Below are 17623 nucleotides of genomic sequence, written 5' to 3'. Positions count from 1 at the left end.
CTTTTTAACCAACATTCATATTGAGAGATCCCAATGGATCTTACATTACTTGTCACAGGCACTCTGTTCAACTCCTATGTCACACTAGCAAACATATACCTTTCAAACATGTGGCACAAATATGCTAGAGCACACAAAAGGCATACTATACCGGAGACTTCAATCTACCACCTAGACCCCCCACAAGGAACACCTCGACGGGGCAAGACATGTACACCACAAAAGGTAATTAAAGCTATAAATACCCAACTTCATTCCCTAAAGTTACACGACGTGTGGAGGGTCAATGAATCCCGGGGCACAAGACTAACATTCTACTCACACCCACACCACATATACACCAGAATAGACTACTTTATAGCAGACCAGCTGGGGCTGTCCCTGGTGACAGGCTCCAGCATTCTCCCAATTACATGGTCTGACCATGCACCAGTACAATGCACAATAGCTTGGCCGGACATACCTACATGTCCCTTTATGTGGAGACTTGATGAATTTGTCCTAGACAACCCCTGGTTAACACAGGTATAGATGCGACCCTGAGACATTACTTTGCAGAAAACACCTCAGACTCATTACACCTCTACTGTATGGGAAGCCCACAAATGTGTGGTGAGGGGTGAGTTCATTAAACATAAGGCGAGGGAAACAAAAATAACCGACAATTTGTGAACTCTTCCCTATCCCAAATTAGATACTGGGAATTGGAACTGAAGAAAGCCCCCTCTTCTGCACCTATTTTAGAATCTGACCAAAGTCAGGACTGACCTGAACAGGCACCTTAAAGAATATCAGCGAAAGGCCCTCATTTTACAACAAAAGTACTTTTGACATGAATGACAAGATAGGGACCATCGTTAGCAAAAGCACTAAAACACACATATACACACACTAACCAGACGCGACAGGACCAAACACATAGATAATGACAGCGAGAAAATAGCAGAGACGGTTCCGACATTATTATGAGGACACTGTTACAACTTTAGGAATAACAGCACACAAATCGACATAGACAGATATCTAATGGAGTGAGATTACCCACACTATCCCCAGAGGACATTGAATCTCTGGATATGCCAATTACAAGTGAAGAAATCAAAACTGCCATTTAGAAGCATGCAAATGTTAAAAGCCCCCGGTCCAGATGGGGCTAGGAATAAATATTACAAGACATACATACACCACCTACCTAGCACCATTTAGCATCTCTTTTCAACTCGCTACTGGAAGAGGGGGGTTCACAGACCAAATGTTAGAGGCAAACATAACTGTGCTTCCCAAACAGGGGAAAATCCGGACAACCCGGAGAACTTTCGCCCCATTTCACTCCTAAATTCGGACATTAAAATATACGCCAAAATCTTAGCAAACAGAATTAACAAGTTCCTACCTAAACTGATTCACCCAGACCAGGTGGACTTTGTACCAGGAAGGGAAAGCGCGGAGATAACACACTGAAAGTGCTACAGCTGGTAACACACGCCCAACACCAACACATACCCTTAGTACTAGTCTCGACGGACACGGAAAAAAGCTTTATTTTTAAAAGCAGTCCTGACCAAAATGAAGTTTAGTGAAACCTTCATAGACCAAATTTTTACACTATATAGAAACCCCACTGCGCGAGTTAAAGTGAACGGCCTCCTGTCTGACAGATTTTCTATCAGAAATGGAACAAGACAAGGCTGGCGCCCTTTCACCGATCCTTTTTCGCGATAGCAATCGAGGCTTTGGCGCAGAGAGTCCAGGAAGATGTACAGATCTCAGGGATACCCACTTAATCGCTCGAACATAAACTAGCCCTATACGCGGACGATATCCTACTAACACTGACCAATATTGACACCTCACCAAAACTTTGACAGTATTTAGGGACTACGGACAGATCTCCAACTTTCACCTTAAACTTGACAAAATCAGAGCTAATGAACATCACGTACCATCCAGACGAACTAGATGTGACGTTACAGGGCTGTCCCCTGAAACACAAAAAGTTAAAATGAAATACCTAGGAATATATCTCTCCCCAGATCCTCAGGTTTTATTCCAGGAAAATTATAAAGTTTTAGAACAGGCCCCTAGTCACCGACTTGTCCAGTTGGAAAAACAAGTCAATCTCATGGGTGGGACGGATCAATGTAGTAAAAATGAACATACTCCCCAGATTACTATAGCTACTCCAAACTACACCAGTCCCCCTTCCCAGCCAACTACCTAACTAAGCTGCAAAATATAATGGAACAGTACATATGGGGAGGGATCTGACCTAGAGGTGGCCAAGAAAACAATTTACCTACCAAGGGATAGGGGGGGGGGCTTGGAGTCCCAAACATCCACATTTAGAAACAAGCGATTACCCTACATAGACTCATTGATTGGTGCTTCAACAACTCTAATAAATTATGGGTACAACTAGACTGTGACATCCTGAACACAGGAAACGCAGGCCTGAAGGCCTGGGTTCCAGTGAAAGACAGACCAACAGTGACAACAACATACCCACTACTTGTAGACTTCTATACAGCCTGGGACAGGATCATTCGCACAACAACACACATATCCTCAAAATATTCTCCACTGACACCTGTATACAAAACACTACAGTACCATGGAACTACACAGATCAAGAGACAGAACACAAGCCAATCTTCAAAGACTGTACTCTTGCGACACTACTCACAGGGGGCAAACTCAAACCACACTGTGACATACTAGAAACAATGCCTGCTATAACTATGAGCTGGTACTCGTACGCACAGCTGAACCATTTTCTCGTGACACATAAGCACAAACATTGTCTCATAGGCAACCCACTGCATTTGAGAGCTTATGCCTACGAAACACCCCCACGGCACATTCAATTGCAATAACGTACAAACTACTTCTTACAGAAGACCCACATGTTCTCCCATCATACACAAAAGCGTGGGAAAAAGAATTACAAATTGAGATACCGTATAAAGAGTGGCAGACAGCCTTTCAAATTACAAAAAACAGCTTCAATATCCACAAAGGTGCAAGAGGCCAGTTACATTTTTTTGGCAAGATGGTACCTTACCCCTAGCAGGTTGCAAAGGATATACAAACATGCCTCTGGCAAGTGCTGTAGAGATTGTGGGGGGGGGTTGGAATGCCAACTCACGTTTGGTGGGACTGCCCCAAGTTAGACAACTACTCGGGTGGGAATACTCAACCATATAGAATACACCTTAGGGTAACCACTGCAAAACAGCCCAAAAACACTGTTTTATCTTTCGCTCCCTAGGCCAGCTAATAAGGCAACCAAGCCCTGTTACTGATTATGCTGAACAGCGCTAAGTTACTAATACCCAAACACTGGAAGTCACGAGTAGTTCCTACAATAGACGAATGGCAAAGACAGGTGGATATGTTGATTCAACTAGAAAGATACCACCACATAAAACAGGGCACGATGGACACACACAAACTTATGTTAGAGTTGTGGGCTAAAAGGTAAGCAACGCCCAGAGCAGACTGTCCAGGTCAGGGATCTAAACACAGAGATTTAGCACATGTCTAGCGCTTTTGCCAGAGTGAGAAGCCCACTTCATTTTTATATATTAACTCATGGGTGTTCTGAGAACCATATATGATATCTGTGTTATCTTTTTCATTGTTTCCATGACCAATGTATACCGTACTGTATGAGCCAAAATGACTGTTTTGCAGATGCCATATGGCACCACACTGTGACTCTTATAATGGACACTTTACAACTGATATATAAAGCCTGTAAAATGCCGAGTACCGGCAATTCCATTGTATTCTGCATGACAATTTAGTTGTGTAACTTTTACGGATTCCTGATTTGAACTAATAAATATTGTCCTTTTTTCCTTTGTTTTCCTGTTTATCTACCTCAAAATTAAACCTCAATAAAAATATATTTAAAAAAAAAAAAAAAAAAAAAAAAGACACATAGAACATTGTTAATATGCCATTTAGGAAATGAGGAAGGTATGCATACACTACCAACTCTTAAAGAAACAGGTTTTACTGTTGTTTCTAATTGGTTTCTATATCACCAATGTACATCATACATTTTCAAACACCCAGATAGGAGAAATCTACTTAGACCACTCACTGCGTTCGAAAAATGATGCACATCTAATAACTCACTGAAACATTCATTATCATTAAACTACACAATATTACAACAACAGGGCCGGATTGGGCCGCTGAGATACCGGGAAAAATCCCAGTGGGCTGGGCCATTAGGACCCACTGGTGGGCCGGCAGCTACAGCGTTCACCGCACCGGAGCGAGCAGCAGAGGAGGAGCACAGTCAGTCACTACCTTCATCAAAATCATCATAAGTGAGTGAGACTGTGACTGAGTAGCCTCTCCCAGTTAGTATATCCCCATTGTCCTTTGCGTACTAAGGTTTCCTTAGCTGACACTGTATATACCCCACAGACAGCCTAGTCGCCCCCCCAAGCACCACCGTCCAGCCTCCCCCACGCACGCCTCCAGTAGTAGTAGAGTTAGACAACCTAGTCGCCCCCCCCCCAAGCACCACCGTCCAGTCTCCCCCACGCACGCCTCCAGTAGTAGTAGAGTTAGAGTAAGGCTGCACACCCCACTGCATACTGTGCGGCCAGGCTGGGGGAGGTAGTGCAGACTGCCATGGGTTCCGGCCTAGCTAGCAGTGTGATGAAGGGCAAGCACACGGTAAGGCCGGTGCAAACAGCTGCAAATTTTGTGCTCCCCAAGCACCAGTGTCCAGCCCTCCCCTTCCCCACGCACGCTACGCACGCCTCCAGTAGTAGTAGTGTAAGGCTGCACACCCCACTGCGTGCTGTGCAGTTCGGGCGGGGGGAGATAGTAGTGCAGACTGCCATGGGTTCCAGACCTAACTAGCACTGTGTGATGATGAGGGGCAGGTGCACGGTAAGGCCGGTGCAAACAGCTGCAAACTTTGCGCTCTCATCCATATTCAGCACTCTTCCTCCCCCTGTATGCCTGGATCACCACCTCCTCACTACACCGCCGCACTGTGGGCATTTCTAATTTTGATCTTTTATATTTCTGGCTGCTTAATTGTTGGGGTTATTATGCATTATATACATTGTTAGCAGATGGGTGCTGCGATTGAGTTAGCCAATTAACCTCTTTGTTGCCGAAACAGCTATGCTATTGTAAAGTATCAGCATTTAGATTTAACAGATGGAGGCCTGCTGCTACTGACTGCTATTTTGGCCACAGGAAGGCAATCACTAAAATACATTATGGTTGGTATATAATGTATTGTTATACCTAGGTTACAATACTACTTAGGTTTGCAGACTTTTTATTAAAAACACTTTCAGCCTGTATTACATATCCACCCTATTGTTCCATTAAGTTGTATTTTATCCAAATAATACATTCTTTGCTGTTTAGTGCACTTATACTGAGTCTGCAGCATTATTTCTGGAAAGTTTCAGAATTTGTATGGGCTGGGCTGAAGGGGGCATGGCTGGGCTGAAGGGGGCATGGCTGGGCTAGAGGGGGCGTGGCTGGGCAGTTTATAAACATTTCCAGGGCCAGTCTGATTTTCCAGTCCGGCCCTGTACAACAAGAACAGCCAGGATACACTCCATATTATATAGAGAGATGGGAGAAGGAATTAAATATTGACGTTTCACATTTGGATGCTCAAAAGATATTTCACAATATTACAAAATTGTCTGTTTCAATTAGTTTACAAGAAATTAACATAACAATCATACAGAGGTGGTACTTAAAGGGACAGTCTAGTGCAAAATAAAGTTTCATGATTCAGATAGAGAATGTAATTTTAAACAATTTTCCAATTTACTTTTATCATCAATTTTGCTTTGTTCTCTTGGTATTCTTAGTTGAAAGCTAAACCTAGGTGGTTCATATGCTAATTTCTAAGCCCTTGAAGGCTGCCTCTTCTCTCAGGGCATTTTGACCGTTTTTCACCACTAGAGGGTGTTAGTTCATGTGTGCCATATAGATTATACTGTGCTCACACATGTGGAGTTCAGGTGAGCCAGCCCTGATTGGCTAAAATGGATGTCTGCCAAAAGAACTGAAAAAGGGGGGGCAGTCTGCAGAGGCTTAGATACAAGGTAATCAGAGAGGTAAAAAGTATATTTATATAACTGTGTTGGTTGTGCAAAACTAGAGAATAGGTAATAAAGGGATTATCTATCTTTTAAAACAATAACAATTCTGGTGTAGACTGTCCCTTTAACACCAGCTAGAATACACAATCTTTTCCATACACAGACGGGTAAATGTTGGAGATGTGAAAAAGAGAAAGGCACAATGGCACACATCTGGTGGTCATGTTTTAAAATTAAACCTATATCGGAACATATATCTATTTCACAAGCTTCCTAGAAAATCACAAATGCTCAAAATAAATGATTCAATATAATATCTAATAGTATGAAATCCTTACTAGCACAGAGGTGGAAGACATCTGAAGTCCCAAGTGAAGCCCAATGGTTACATAAATGCAACGAGATTATAAAAATAAAAGAGTATTTCTTCATAAAACACATTTGTTTTCTCTGTAGAATGAGAACATAAACTCTGCATATATGGATGTGTACATGGGTCTATGGAGAGATGATGGTCTACTTGAATCCAGGAAAAATTGTTTACAGAATACTGTATTTGCAGAAATGTCATTGTATTTTACTAGAGTTAAAATAACTATATGATATATTAGATCAAAAGGACTAATAATCGTCGGATAGCCCTTGAAGGGACACTGAATCCATATTTTTTCTTTCATGATTCAGATAGAGCGTGGAATTTTAAGCAACTTTCTAATTTACCCCTATTATTAATTATTCTTCATTCTCTTTTTATCTTTATGTTAAAAGCAGGAATGTAAATCTTAGCAGCCAGCACATTTTAGGTTCAGCACCATGGATAGTGCTTGCTTATTGGAGGTTTACATCTACCCACCAATAAGCAAGCATAACCCAGATTCTCAACCAAAAATGGGCCGGCTCCTATGCATCACATTCCTGCTTTTTAAATAAAGATAGCAAGAGAATGAAAAAAAAATGATAATAGGAATAAATTAGAAAGTTGCTTAAAATTTCATGTTCCATCTGAATCATAAAAGAAATAAAATTGGGTTTAGTGTCCCTTTAACCCCTTAACGACCGAGGACGTGCAGGGTACGTCCTCTAAAAAAATACCCTTAACGACCAAGGACGTACCCTGCACGTTCCGGTTATTGCAGTGATGCCTCGATATCGAGGCATCCTGCAATAACCCATAGTAGCCATCCGATGCAGAGAGGGCCACACATCTATGGCTTCCATCGTTGGTGGGTGGGAGCGTGTGTGGGAGGCGGGGTGGCAGCCATCGATGGCCCAGATGATGTGGGGGGGCGGGATCGTGGGCGGGGGATGCCCGGGGGAGTGCGCACGGGGAGGCGGGGGGGTGGGCGCGTAGACGGGGAGGGATGCGGGTGGGAACCGCTACTCTACAGAAAATAATATAAGGAAAATGTTAATAAAAGTAAAAAATAACGGTCATCAGCGGGTGTTGGGTGCTCTGTGGAGAGAGGGAAGCTACAATACAGAAAAAAAGGGGTGAAAAAAAAAATAAAACCATTTTTTTCTGCAAACTGGGTACTGGCAGACAGCTGCCAGTACCCAAGATGGCCCCCAATAAGGCAGAGGGGGAGGGTTAGAGAGCTGTTTGGGGGGGGATCAGGGAGGTTGGGGGCTATAGGGGGATTCTACAAAGCAGCATATGTAAATATGCCCCAAAAAAAAAGAAAAGAAAAAAAAACCTTTTATTTTAGTACTGGCAGACTTTCTGCCAGTACTTAAGATGGCGGGGACAATTGTGGGGTGGGGGAGGGAAGTAAGTTGTTTGGAGGATCAGGGGGTGTGATGTGTCAGGTGGGAGGCTAATCTCTACTCTAAAGTTAAAATTAACCCTGCAAGCTCCCTACAAACTACCTAATTAACCCCTTCACTGCTAGCCATAATACATGTGTGATGCGCAGCAGCATTTAGCGGCCTTCTAATTACCAAAAAAGCAACGCCAAAGTCATATATGTCTGCTATTTCTGAACAAAGGGGATCCCAGAGAAGCATTTACAACCATTTGTGCCATAATTGCACAAGCTGTTTGTAAATAATTTCAGTGAGAAACCTAAAATTGTGAAAAAATTAAAGTTTTTTTTTATTTGATCACATTTGGCGGTGAAATGGTGGCATGAAATATACCAAAATGGGCCTAGATCAATACTTGGGGTTCTCTACTACACTACACTAAAGCTAAAATTAACCCTAAAAGCTCCCTACATGCTCCCCAATTAACCCTTTCACTGCTGGGCATAATACACGTGTGGTGCGCAGTGGCATTTAGCAGCCTTCTAATTACCAAAAAGCAAAGCCAAAGCCATATATCTCTGCTATTTATGAACAAAGGGGATCAAAGAGAAGCATTTACAACCATTTATTTCATAATTGCATAAGTTGTTTGTAAATAATTTCAGTGAGAAACCTAAAGTTTGTGAAAAAATTTGTGAGAAAGTGAACAATTGTTTTTATTTGATCGCATTTGGCGGTGAAATGGTGGCATGAAATATACCAAAATGGACCTAGATCAATACTTTGGGATGTCTTCTAAAAAAAATATATACATATCAAGGGATATTCAGAGATTCCTGAAAGATATCAGTGTCCCAATGTAACTAGCGCTAATTTAAAAAAAAAAAGTGGTTTGGAAATAGCAAAGTGCTACTTGTATTTATGGCCCTATAACTTGCAAAAAAAAGCAAATAACATGTAAACCTTGGGTATTTCTAAACTCAGGACAAAATTTAGAAACTATTTAGCATAGGTGTTTTTGTGGTTGTAGATGTGTAACAAAGTTAGAAAAGGTGTGTTTTTTTCAATTTTTTCCTCATATTTTATAAAAACTTTTATAGTAAATTATAAGATATGATGAAAATAATGGTATCTTTAGAAAGTCTATTTAATGGCGAGAAAAACGGACAGAAAATGGAAAAGTGCTGTGGTCATTAAGGGGTTAAGAATGGACACTGGAACACAAGTTTATATATAATTTTATTATGGACAATTAGAACCACAGACATTAAGACATGACAACAATTATTTTCGTATATTTATTTGTTTTACTTTGTTTCACTAATTTTGTTTAAAGGAAAACAAAAAACACCAGTAGTAAAATCTGTATTTTTTGTAGACATGGAACAAAATGTAAATGTTTACTATTTCAATAATATGTATGTTCAAAAAAACAACTGGCCAATGAATATATATATATATATAAAAAAAAAAGTCAAAGAGTGTGTAGTGACTTATTATTTGGAGACAGGTTCCAGTCATTTTTCAATATCTGCAATCTGGATAGCTAACAAGCTTTCTGTCTCTGTGTATATATATATATATATATATATATTAGGGTTCCCAGGTGTCTGTCACAAAAATACCAGACAGATAACTGTGTGGGGGGGGGGGGGGTGGGGTGTTCGAAACAGGCAAAACAAAAGTGTGTTATAGTATATATATAAATCTCTCTCTCTCTCTCTCTCTCTCTCTCTCTATATTATATATATATATATATAAATAACACACACATAAACATATATGCAGATCTGCTAAATACTGCATATAAAATTTTTGGGGTAGTGCATTTTTTTTATATTTACATACAGCTGCACAGTCTGCACTATTATATACATACATATATCTCTCAATATATATATATATATACTGTATATATATATATATATATATATATATATATATATATATATATATATTGTTACTCTCTTACTATCTATGGGCTTTACACAATATTTATACTGTGTGTGTGTATATATATATTATATTTATACTATATTTAAATAAATAAATAAATATATATATATATATATATATATATATATATATATATATATATATATATATATATATATATAAGAAAATGTATGCTTACCTGATAAATGTATTTCTTTTTTGACACAATGAGTCCACAGATCATCTTAATTACTATTGGGATATTCACCTCCTGGTCAGCAGGAGGCGGCAAAGAGCACCACAGCAAAGCTGTTAAATAGCTCCTCCCTTCCCTCCCACTCCAGTCATTGGAAGTTAAGGAAAGAAAAGAAAAACCAAGGTGCAGAGGTGTCTGAAGTTTATAATAATTAACAACCTGTCTACAAGAACAGGGCAGGCCGTGGACTCATCGTGTCAAAAATTAAATACATTTATCAGGTAAGCATACATTTTCTTTTCTTTTTTAAGACACAATGAGTCCACGAGTCATCTTAATTACTATTGGGATCCAATACCCAAGCTAGAGTACACAGATGATACGGGAGGGAAAAGACAGGGAACCTAAATGGAAGGCACCACTGCTTGAAGAACTTTTCTCCCAAAAGCTGCCTTGCAAATTTGTTCCATAGAAGCTTCATTTTTGAATGCCCATGAGGAAGCAACATCCCTCGTGGAATGAGCTGCAACCCTCTCGGGAGGCTGCTGTCCAGCAGTCTCATATGCAAAATGTATGATACTCCTCAACCAAAAAGAAAGAGAAGTAGCCGTAGCTTTCTGTCCCTTACGTTTTCCTGAGAAAACCAAAAACAGAGAAGAAGACTGACGAAAATCCTTAGTCACCTGCAGGTAAAGCTTTAAAGTACAGACCACGTCCAAATTGTACAAGAAGGATTAGGACACAAAGAGGGAACAAAAAATCTCCTGATTAATGTTCCGATCAGAAACAACCTTAGGAAGAAATCCTAATCTAGTACGCAACACTACCTTATCTGAATGGAAAATAAGGTAAGGAGATTCGTACTGCAATGCCGAGAGCTCTGACACTCTACAAGCTGAAGAAATGGCAACAAGAAACAAAACCTTCCAAGGTAATAACTTAATATCTAAGGAATGCATGGACTCAAACGGAACCCCCTGAAGGACTCTGAGAACTAAATTAAGATTCCAAGGAGGAATAACTGGTTTAAACACAGGCCTGATTCTGACCAAGGCCTGACAAAAAGACTATACATCTCGAACATCTGCCAGACGTTTGTGTAACAAAATAGATAAAGCTGAGATTCGAGCCTTTAGGGAACTTGTCGATAAACCTTTATCCAAACCCTCTTGGAGAAAATAACAAAATTCTAGGAATCCTGACTCTACTCCATGAGTAACCCTTGGATTCACACCAAAAAAGATATTTACGCCAAACTTTATGGTAAATGTTCCTAGTTACAGGATTACGGGCCTGAATCATGGTCTCTATGACTGGCTCAGAAAACCCCTGCTTGAATAAGATTAAGCGTTCAATCTCCAAGCAGTCAGCTTCAGAGAAACTCAATTTGGATGAAGGAAGGGCCCCTGAATGAGAAGGTCCTTCCTCAAAGGGAGTCTCCAAGGTGGCAGAGACATCATCTTCACCAGATCTGCATACCAAATCCTGCGAGTCCAGGTCTGTGCTATGAGAATCACCAAGGCCCTCTCCTGTTTGATCCGAGCTATTACCCGAGTAAAAAGTGCAAACGGAGGAAATAGGTATGCTAGCTTTAAGGTCCAAGGAACTGCCAGAGCATCTATTAGAGCCTCCTGGGTGTCTCTGGACCTCGATCCATATATCGGGAGCTTGGCATTCTGCCGCGATTCTATGAGATCTAATTCCGGCTGACCCCACTTGAGAATCAGGTCAGAAAACACTTCCGGATGGAGCTCCCACTCCCCCGGATGAAAGGTCTGCCTGCTCAGGAAGCCCACCTCCCAGTTGTCCACCCCTGGGATGTGGATCGCTGATAGACAGCAAAAATTGGCCTCCGCCCACTGAATTACCTCTATCATCGCCAAGGAACTCCTTGTTCCTCCCTGATGATTGATGTAAGCCACTGAAGTTATGTTGTCCGACTGGAACCTGATAAACTGGACCGTGGCTAACTGAGGCCAGGTCAGAAGAGCATTGTAGATTGCTCTCAATTCTAGAATGTTTATAGTAAGAATAGACTCTGACTGAGTCCAAATTCCCTGAGCCTTTAGGGAACCCCCTACTGCTCCCCATCCCAGAAGGCTGGCGTCTGTTGTCACAATCACCCAAACTGGTCTGCAAAAGCATGTTCCTTGGGAGAGATGATCCAGATAACCACCAAAGAAGAGAATCCCTTGTCTCCTGATCCAGAGATATTCGAGGAGACAAGTCCGCATAATCTCCGTTCCATAGTCTGAGCATGCTTAACTGCAGAGGTCTGAGATGGAAACGAGCAAACGGGATGATGTCCATTGCCGCTACCATCAGCCCGATTACCTCCATACACTGAGTCACTGACGGCCGGAGAGTAGACTGAAGGACTAGGCAAGTATCAACAATCTTTGATTTCCTGACTTCTGTCAGAAAAATCTTCATAGAAGACAGAGAGTCTATTATGGTTCCCAAGAAAGTTACTCTTGTGTCTGGAACTAAGGAACTCTTTTCCAAATTTATTTTCCACCCGTGAGTTCTCAGGAAAGATAACACCGTGTCGGTGTAACATCCTGCTTGTTGAAAGGTTGGCGCCTGAACCAGAATGTCATCTAGATAAGGTGCCACCCCGATGCCCCGTGACTGAAGCACCGCCAAAAGAGACCCCAGAATGTTTGTGAAAATTCTGGGAGCAGTGGCCAGGCCGAAAGGAAGAGCCATGAACTGAAAGTGTTTGTCTTGGAAGGCAAACCTTAGGAACCTGTGATGGTCCCTGAGAATAGGAACATGCAGGTAAGCGTCCTTTAAATCCACTGTTGTCATGAATTGACCCTCCTGGATTAAGGGAAGAATGGAATGAATAGTTTCCATCTTGAAGGACGGAACCCTTAGGAATTTGTTAGGTTCTTGAGGTCTAAAATCGGTCTGAAGGTTCCCTGCTTTTTAGGAACCACAAACAGATTGGAATAAAACCCCAGACCCTGTTCCTGAACTGGAACAGGAGCAATCACTCCCAGGACGGAGAGGTCTCTTACACAATGTAAGAACGCCTCTCTCTTTATCTGGTCTGCAGATAATCTTGAAAGTAGAAATCTGCCTCTGGGAGGAAAACTTTTGAACTCCAGCCTGTATCCCTGGGACACAATCTCTATTACCCAGGGATCCTGAACATCCTGAACCCAAACCTGAGCGAAAAAAGAAAGTCTGCCCCCTACAAGATCCGGTCCCAGATTGGGGGCATGCCCTTCATGCTGTCTTGGATTTGACAGCAGGCTTCTTGGACTGCTTTCCCTTAGTCCAAGACTGGTTAGATCTCCATGCAGGCTTAGATTGTTCCTGCTTAGAGGAGGAAGAGGAAGAATTTCCTTTGAAGTTTCGAAAGGAACGAAAATTACTCTGTCGTCCTTTCTGCTTGTTTCTCTTATCTTGAGGAATATGATGACCCTTACCTCCCATGATATCAGAGATAATCTCTGTTAGGCCAGGTCCAAAAAAGGTCTTCCCCTTTTAAGGAATAGCCAGAAGCTTAGACTTAGAAGACACATCCGCAGACCAAAGTTTCAACCATAAAGCTCTGTGGGCAAGAATAGAGAAACCTGAAATCTCTTAGCTCCCAGCTTAATAATTTGAAGGGAAACATCCGTAATAAAGGCATTGGCAAGCTTCAGAGCCTTTATCCTGTTCTGATCTCTTCTAAGGAAGTCTCAGTCCTGACAATGCATCAAACCAATAGGCTGCCGCACTAGTGACGGTAGCAATGCATGTAGCAGGTTGCCATTGCAAACCCTGGTGAATCATAAATCTTTTTAAGAAGGCCCTCTAACTTCTTATCCATAGGGTCCTTGAAAGCACAAATATCCTCTATGGAAAAGTAGTTCTCTTGGCTAAGGTGGAAACGGCCCCTTCCACCTTAGGAACTTTTTGCCAAGCCTCCTTAACAGAGTCAGCTATGGGAAAAATCTTTTTGAAAATAGGAGATGGAGAAAAAGGAATACCTGGCCTCTCCCATTCCTTAGAAATAATCTCTGAAGCTCTCTTTGGAACTGGAAATACGCCTGAGTAAGAAGGAACCTCAATGTATCTGTCCAATTTACTAGACTTCTCAGGGACAATTACAACTGTGGAGTCACAATCATCTAAAGTAACTAAAACCTCCCTAAGCAACAGGCGGAGGTGTTCTAGTTTAAACCTAAAGGTTCAACCTCCGAATCTGTCAGAGGCAAAGCACTTTCTGAATCTGAGATTTCCCCCTCAGATACTGCAGCAGTACCCTCCTCTTTGTGTCCTTGGGAGGGTACCCCTCAAAATTGCACCAATTGCATCAGAACTTACTGAATGCCTGGTTTTCCTTTTACGCTTTCCTTGTAACATTGGAAAAGCAGACAGCGCATCAGAAACTGCAGAAGACATGAGGGAAGCAATGTCTTGTAAAGTAACCCCCGAAGGAGTTATAGTGGAAGTGCAGGGCACTGCTTGTGAGGGCGGTAAACCTTGGGACGCTTGAGGAGAAAGCTGCGGTATACATTGATCATTGGCATTAGACTCCTGAACAGCATTCTCTTTAGTTTATGATGGTTCAGCAAAAAGTCTGTCCCTATAGCTTAAAGTCCTCTCAATACATGAGGAACAAAAAGGGATTGGTGGTTCCACATTGGCATTAAAACATAAAGAACAAGTGATAGCTTGCAAAGACTCTTGGTCCATCTTAACTTCACAATAGTTTACAAATTTTGGCAATTTTTTTAATCAAATTTAAAACTGACAAAAAAACGTTACTGTCTCTTTAAATGTTAAACAGGAAAACTTTTTTTTTTCTTTTCTTATTTAATACAGCATTAAATATTATCACTTATGTACACCTCTACACCTCAACAGAACCCTGCTGAGGTGCCTACCTTACTGCCTCACTGCTTAGACAGGAGATGTACCCAGAACCGGAACTCTGCAGGATAAACAACACATCCAGACCTCTGAAGGATGTCGCTCCCTTCTATCAGCGATGCGCAGCAGAGACCAAACAAGCGCTTGTGAAGAGCGCAGTGAATACAAACAGTAAAAACAGAAAGGGCGCGCCCCTACAGGAAAGCCAGAAACGGCACGCAAATCCTTTTCCTAGAACTGCCCATTGTGGGCGTGCCAAAGTAAGCCATCTCCCGGTCGCTTGAATTACTAAAAGCGCTGGGAGATGAGAACCACACAGCCAAAGCTATCAGCCCCAGTGCCCGCACAGTTACTGTCTAATAAAGTACCCAATCCATGAGTCTCTTTATGGTCTCATAAGAGTCAAGTGTCTGAGAATTGTCCCCCAGATACTAATGTCAGCATTTACCTCCTCATCTGCCCGACAGTGAAAGCAGCTCCAGGTTTAAGAGGTCCTCTCCCTCCTATGGACCTGCGATAAAAGAAAACTGAGTAAGAACTCTCAGTATGTCAGAAGAAGGGCAGCATCAGTATGGGAGGTGCAGTGAGAATTATGTTCCCATTGCTCTAAAGCCACCAAAGCTCTACTGAAGAGACTGATATGGACTACGGCTACACCCTAGAACAAAGCAGCACATTCTTGTACTACTTTAAAAATAATAAACTCTTGATTGAAGAATCTATACTAACACCTCACTTTACCACTTCCTATCACTAACGTAGGCAAAGAGAATGACTGGAGTGGGAGGGAAGGGAAGAGCTATTTAACAGCTTTGCTGTGGTGCTCTTTGCCTCCTCCTGCTGACCAGGAGGTGAATATCCCAATAGTAATTATGATGATCCGTGGACTCATCGTGTCTTAAAAAAGAAATATATACAGTATATACACACATATACATATATATATATATATATATATATATATATATATATATATATATACACACTTTTTGTGTGTGGGTGATATTAAATAAAACGAACTGAGAGACATGATGCCACATACCTCATTTTCTTATAATTAGGTGACAGTGACACTGAGTCTGATTTAATCTCAGACAGTCACACACACTGAAGTGAAAAATTTCTGTTGACTGAGGGAACGCAGAATCAGAATCATATAGCATCAGCATTCAGCACTGCAGCCTCTGAAGCAGCCAGCGGGTCTTCTCACTGACACCAACGCAACGTCACGTGCGTGATCACGTGACGTCCGTCTGACAGACTCTGTCAGTGCAAGCTGCCTGTACCCACCACATAGTAGCCTGGAGCAGAGTCTGGCTCCAGTTGAGCTAATAGCAGTCTAGATTGGATGCCGGACTGATGGTTGGGACACAGGCTGGGCTGGCCTAGACCTGGGTTAGGTTGGGTAATAGTCTGAAACAGTGGAGGAATTTTTTTTTTTTAAACAGACAGTGTTGTATCAATATGTATGGAACCAAAAAAGATAGTGTTTGGTTCCAGGGGGAAGTTTAATATATGTTACACCGCAGTTTAGCAGGAAATAGTTAGTTGATGAGTAAGGCAGTTACATATGCATTCTGTTATAAGATGTTCTTTTAATAAATTTGTTAAAACTGCAACTGGAGTCTGAGAGACTATCTTATAAACAGCAGCTTTATACAAGTGTGACTCTCTTAGGCCTAGATTTAGAGTTTGGCGTTAGCCGTGAAAACCAGCGTTAGAGGCTCCTAACGCTGGTTTTAGGCTACCGCCGGTATTTGGAGTCACTCAAAATAGGGTCTAACGCTCACTTTTCAGCCGCGACTTTTCCATACCGCAGATCCCCTTACGTCAATTGCGTATCCTATCTTTTCAATGGGATCTTTCTAACTCCGGTATTTAGAGTAGTTTCTGAAGTGAGCGTTAGACATCTAACGACAAAACTCCAGCCGCAGGAAAAAAGTCAGTAGTTAAGAGCTTTCTGGGCTAACGCCGGTTTCTAAAGCTCTTAACTACTGTACTCTAAAGTACACTAACACCCATAAACTACCTATGTACCCCTAAACCGAGGTCCCCCCACATCGCCGACACTCGAATAAATTTTTTTAACCCCTAATCTGCCGACCGCCACCTACGTTATCCTTATGTACCCCTAATCTGCTGCCCCTAACACCGCCGACCCCTATATTATATATATTAACCCCTAATCTGCCCCCGACAACGTCGCCTCCACCTGCCTACACTTATTAACCCCTAATCTGCCGAGCAGACCTGAGCGCTACTATAATAAAGTTATTAACCCCTAATCTGCCGAGCAGACCTGAGCGCTACTATAATAAAGTTATTAACCCCTAATCCGCCTCACTAACCCTATAATAAATAGTATTAACCCCTAATCTGCCCTCCCTAACATCGCCGACACCTAACTTCAATTATTAACCCCTAATCTGCCGACCGGATCAGATTGGCTGTTCCGATCAGCCAATAGAATGCGAGCTCAATCTGATTGGCTGATTGGATCAGCCAATCGGATTGAACTTGATTCTGATTGGCTGATTCCATCAGCCAATCAGAATATTCCTACCTTAATTCCGATTGGCTGATAGAATCCTATCAGCCAATCGGAATTCGAGGGACGCCATCTTGGATGACGTCCCTTAAAGGAACCGTCATTCTGCAGTTGGACGTCGCCGGAAGAAGATGGGTCCGCGGTGGAGGTCTTCAGGATGGAGCCGGTCGTCATCGGATGAAGATAGAAGATGCCGCTTGGATCAAGATGGTTGCCGGTCCGGATCGCCTCTTC

The sequence above is a fragment of the Bombina bombina genome, chromosome 6 (assembly GCF_027579735.1).
Source record: "Bombina bombina isolate aBomBom1 chromosome 6, aBomBom1.pri, whole genome shotgun sequence".
Lineage (NCBI taxonomy): Eukaryota > Metazoa > Chordata > Amphibia > Anura > Bombinatoridae > Bombina > Bombina bombina.
Note: the sequence above shows the minus strand (reverse complement) of the source record.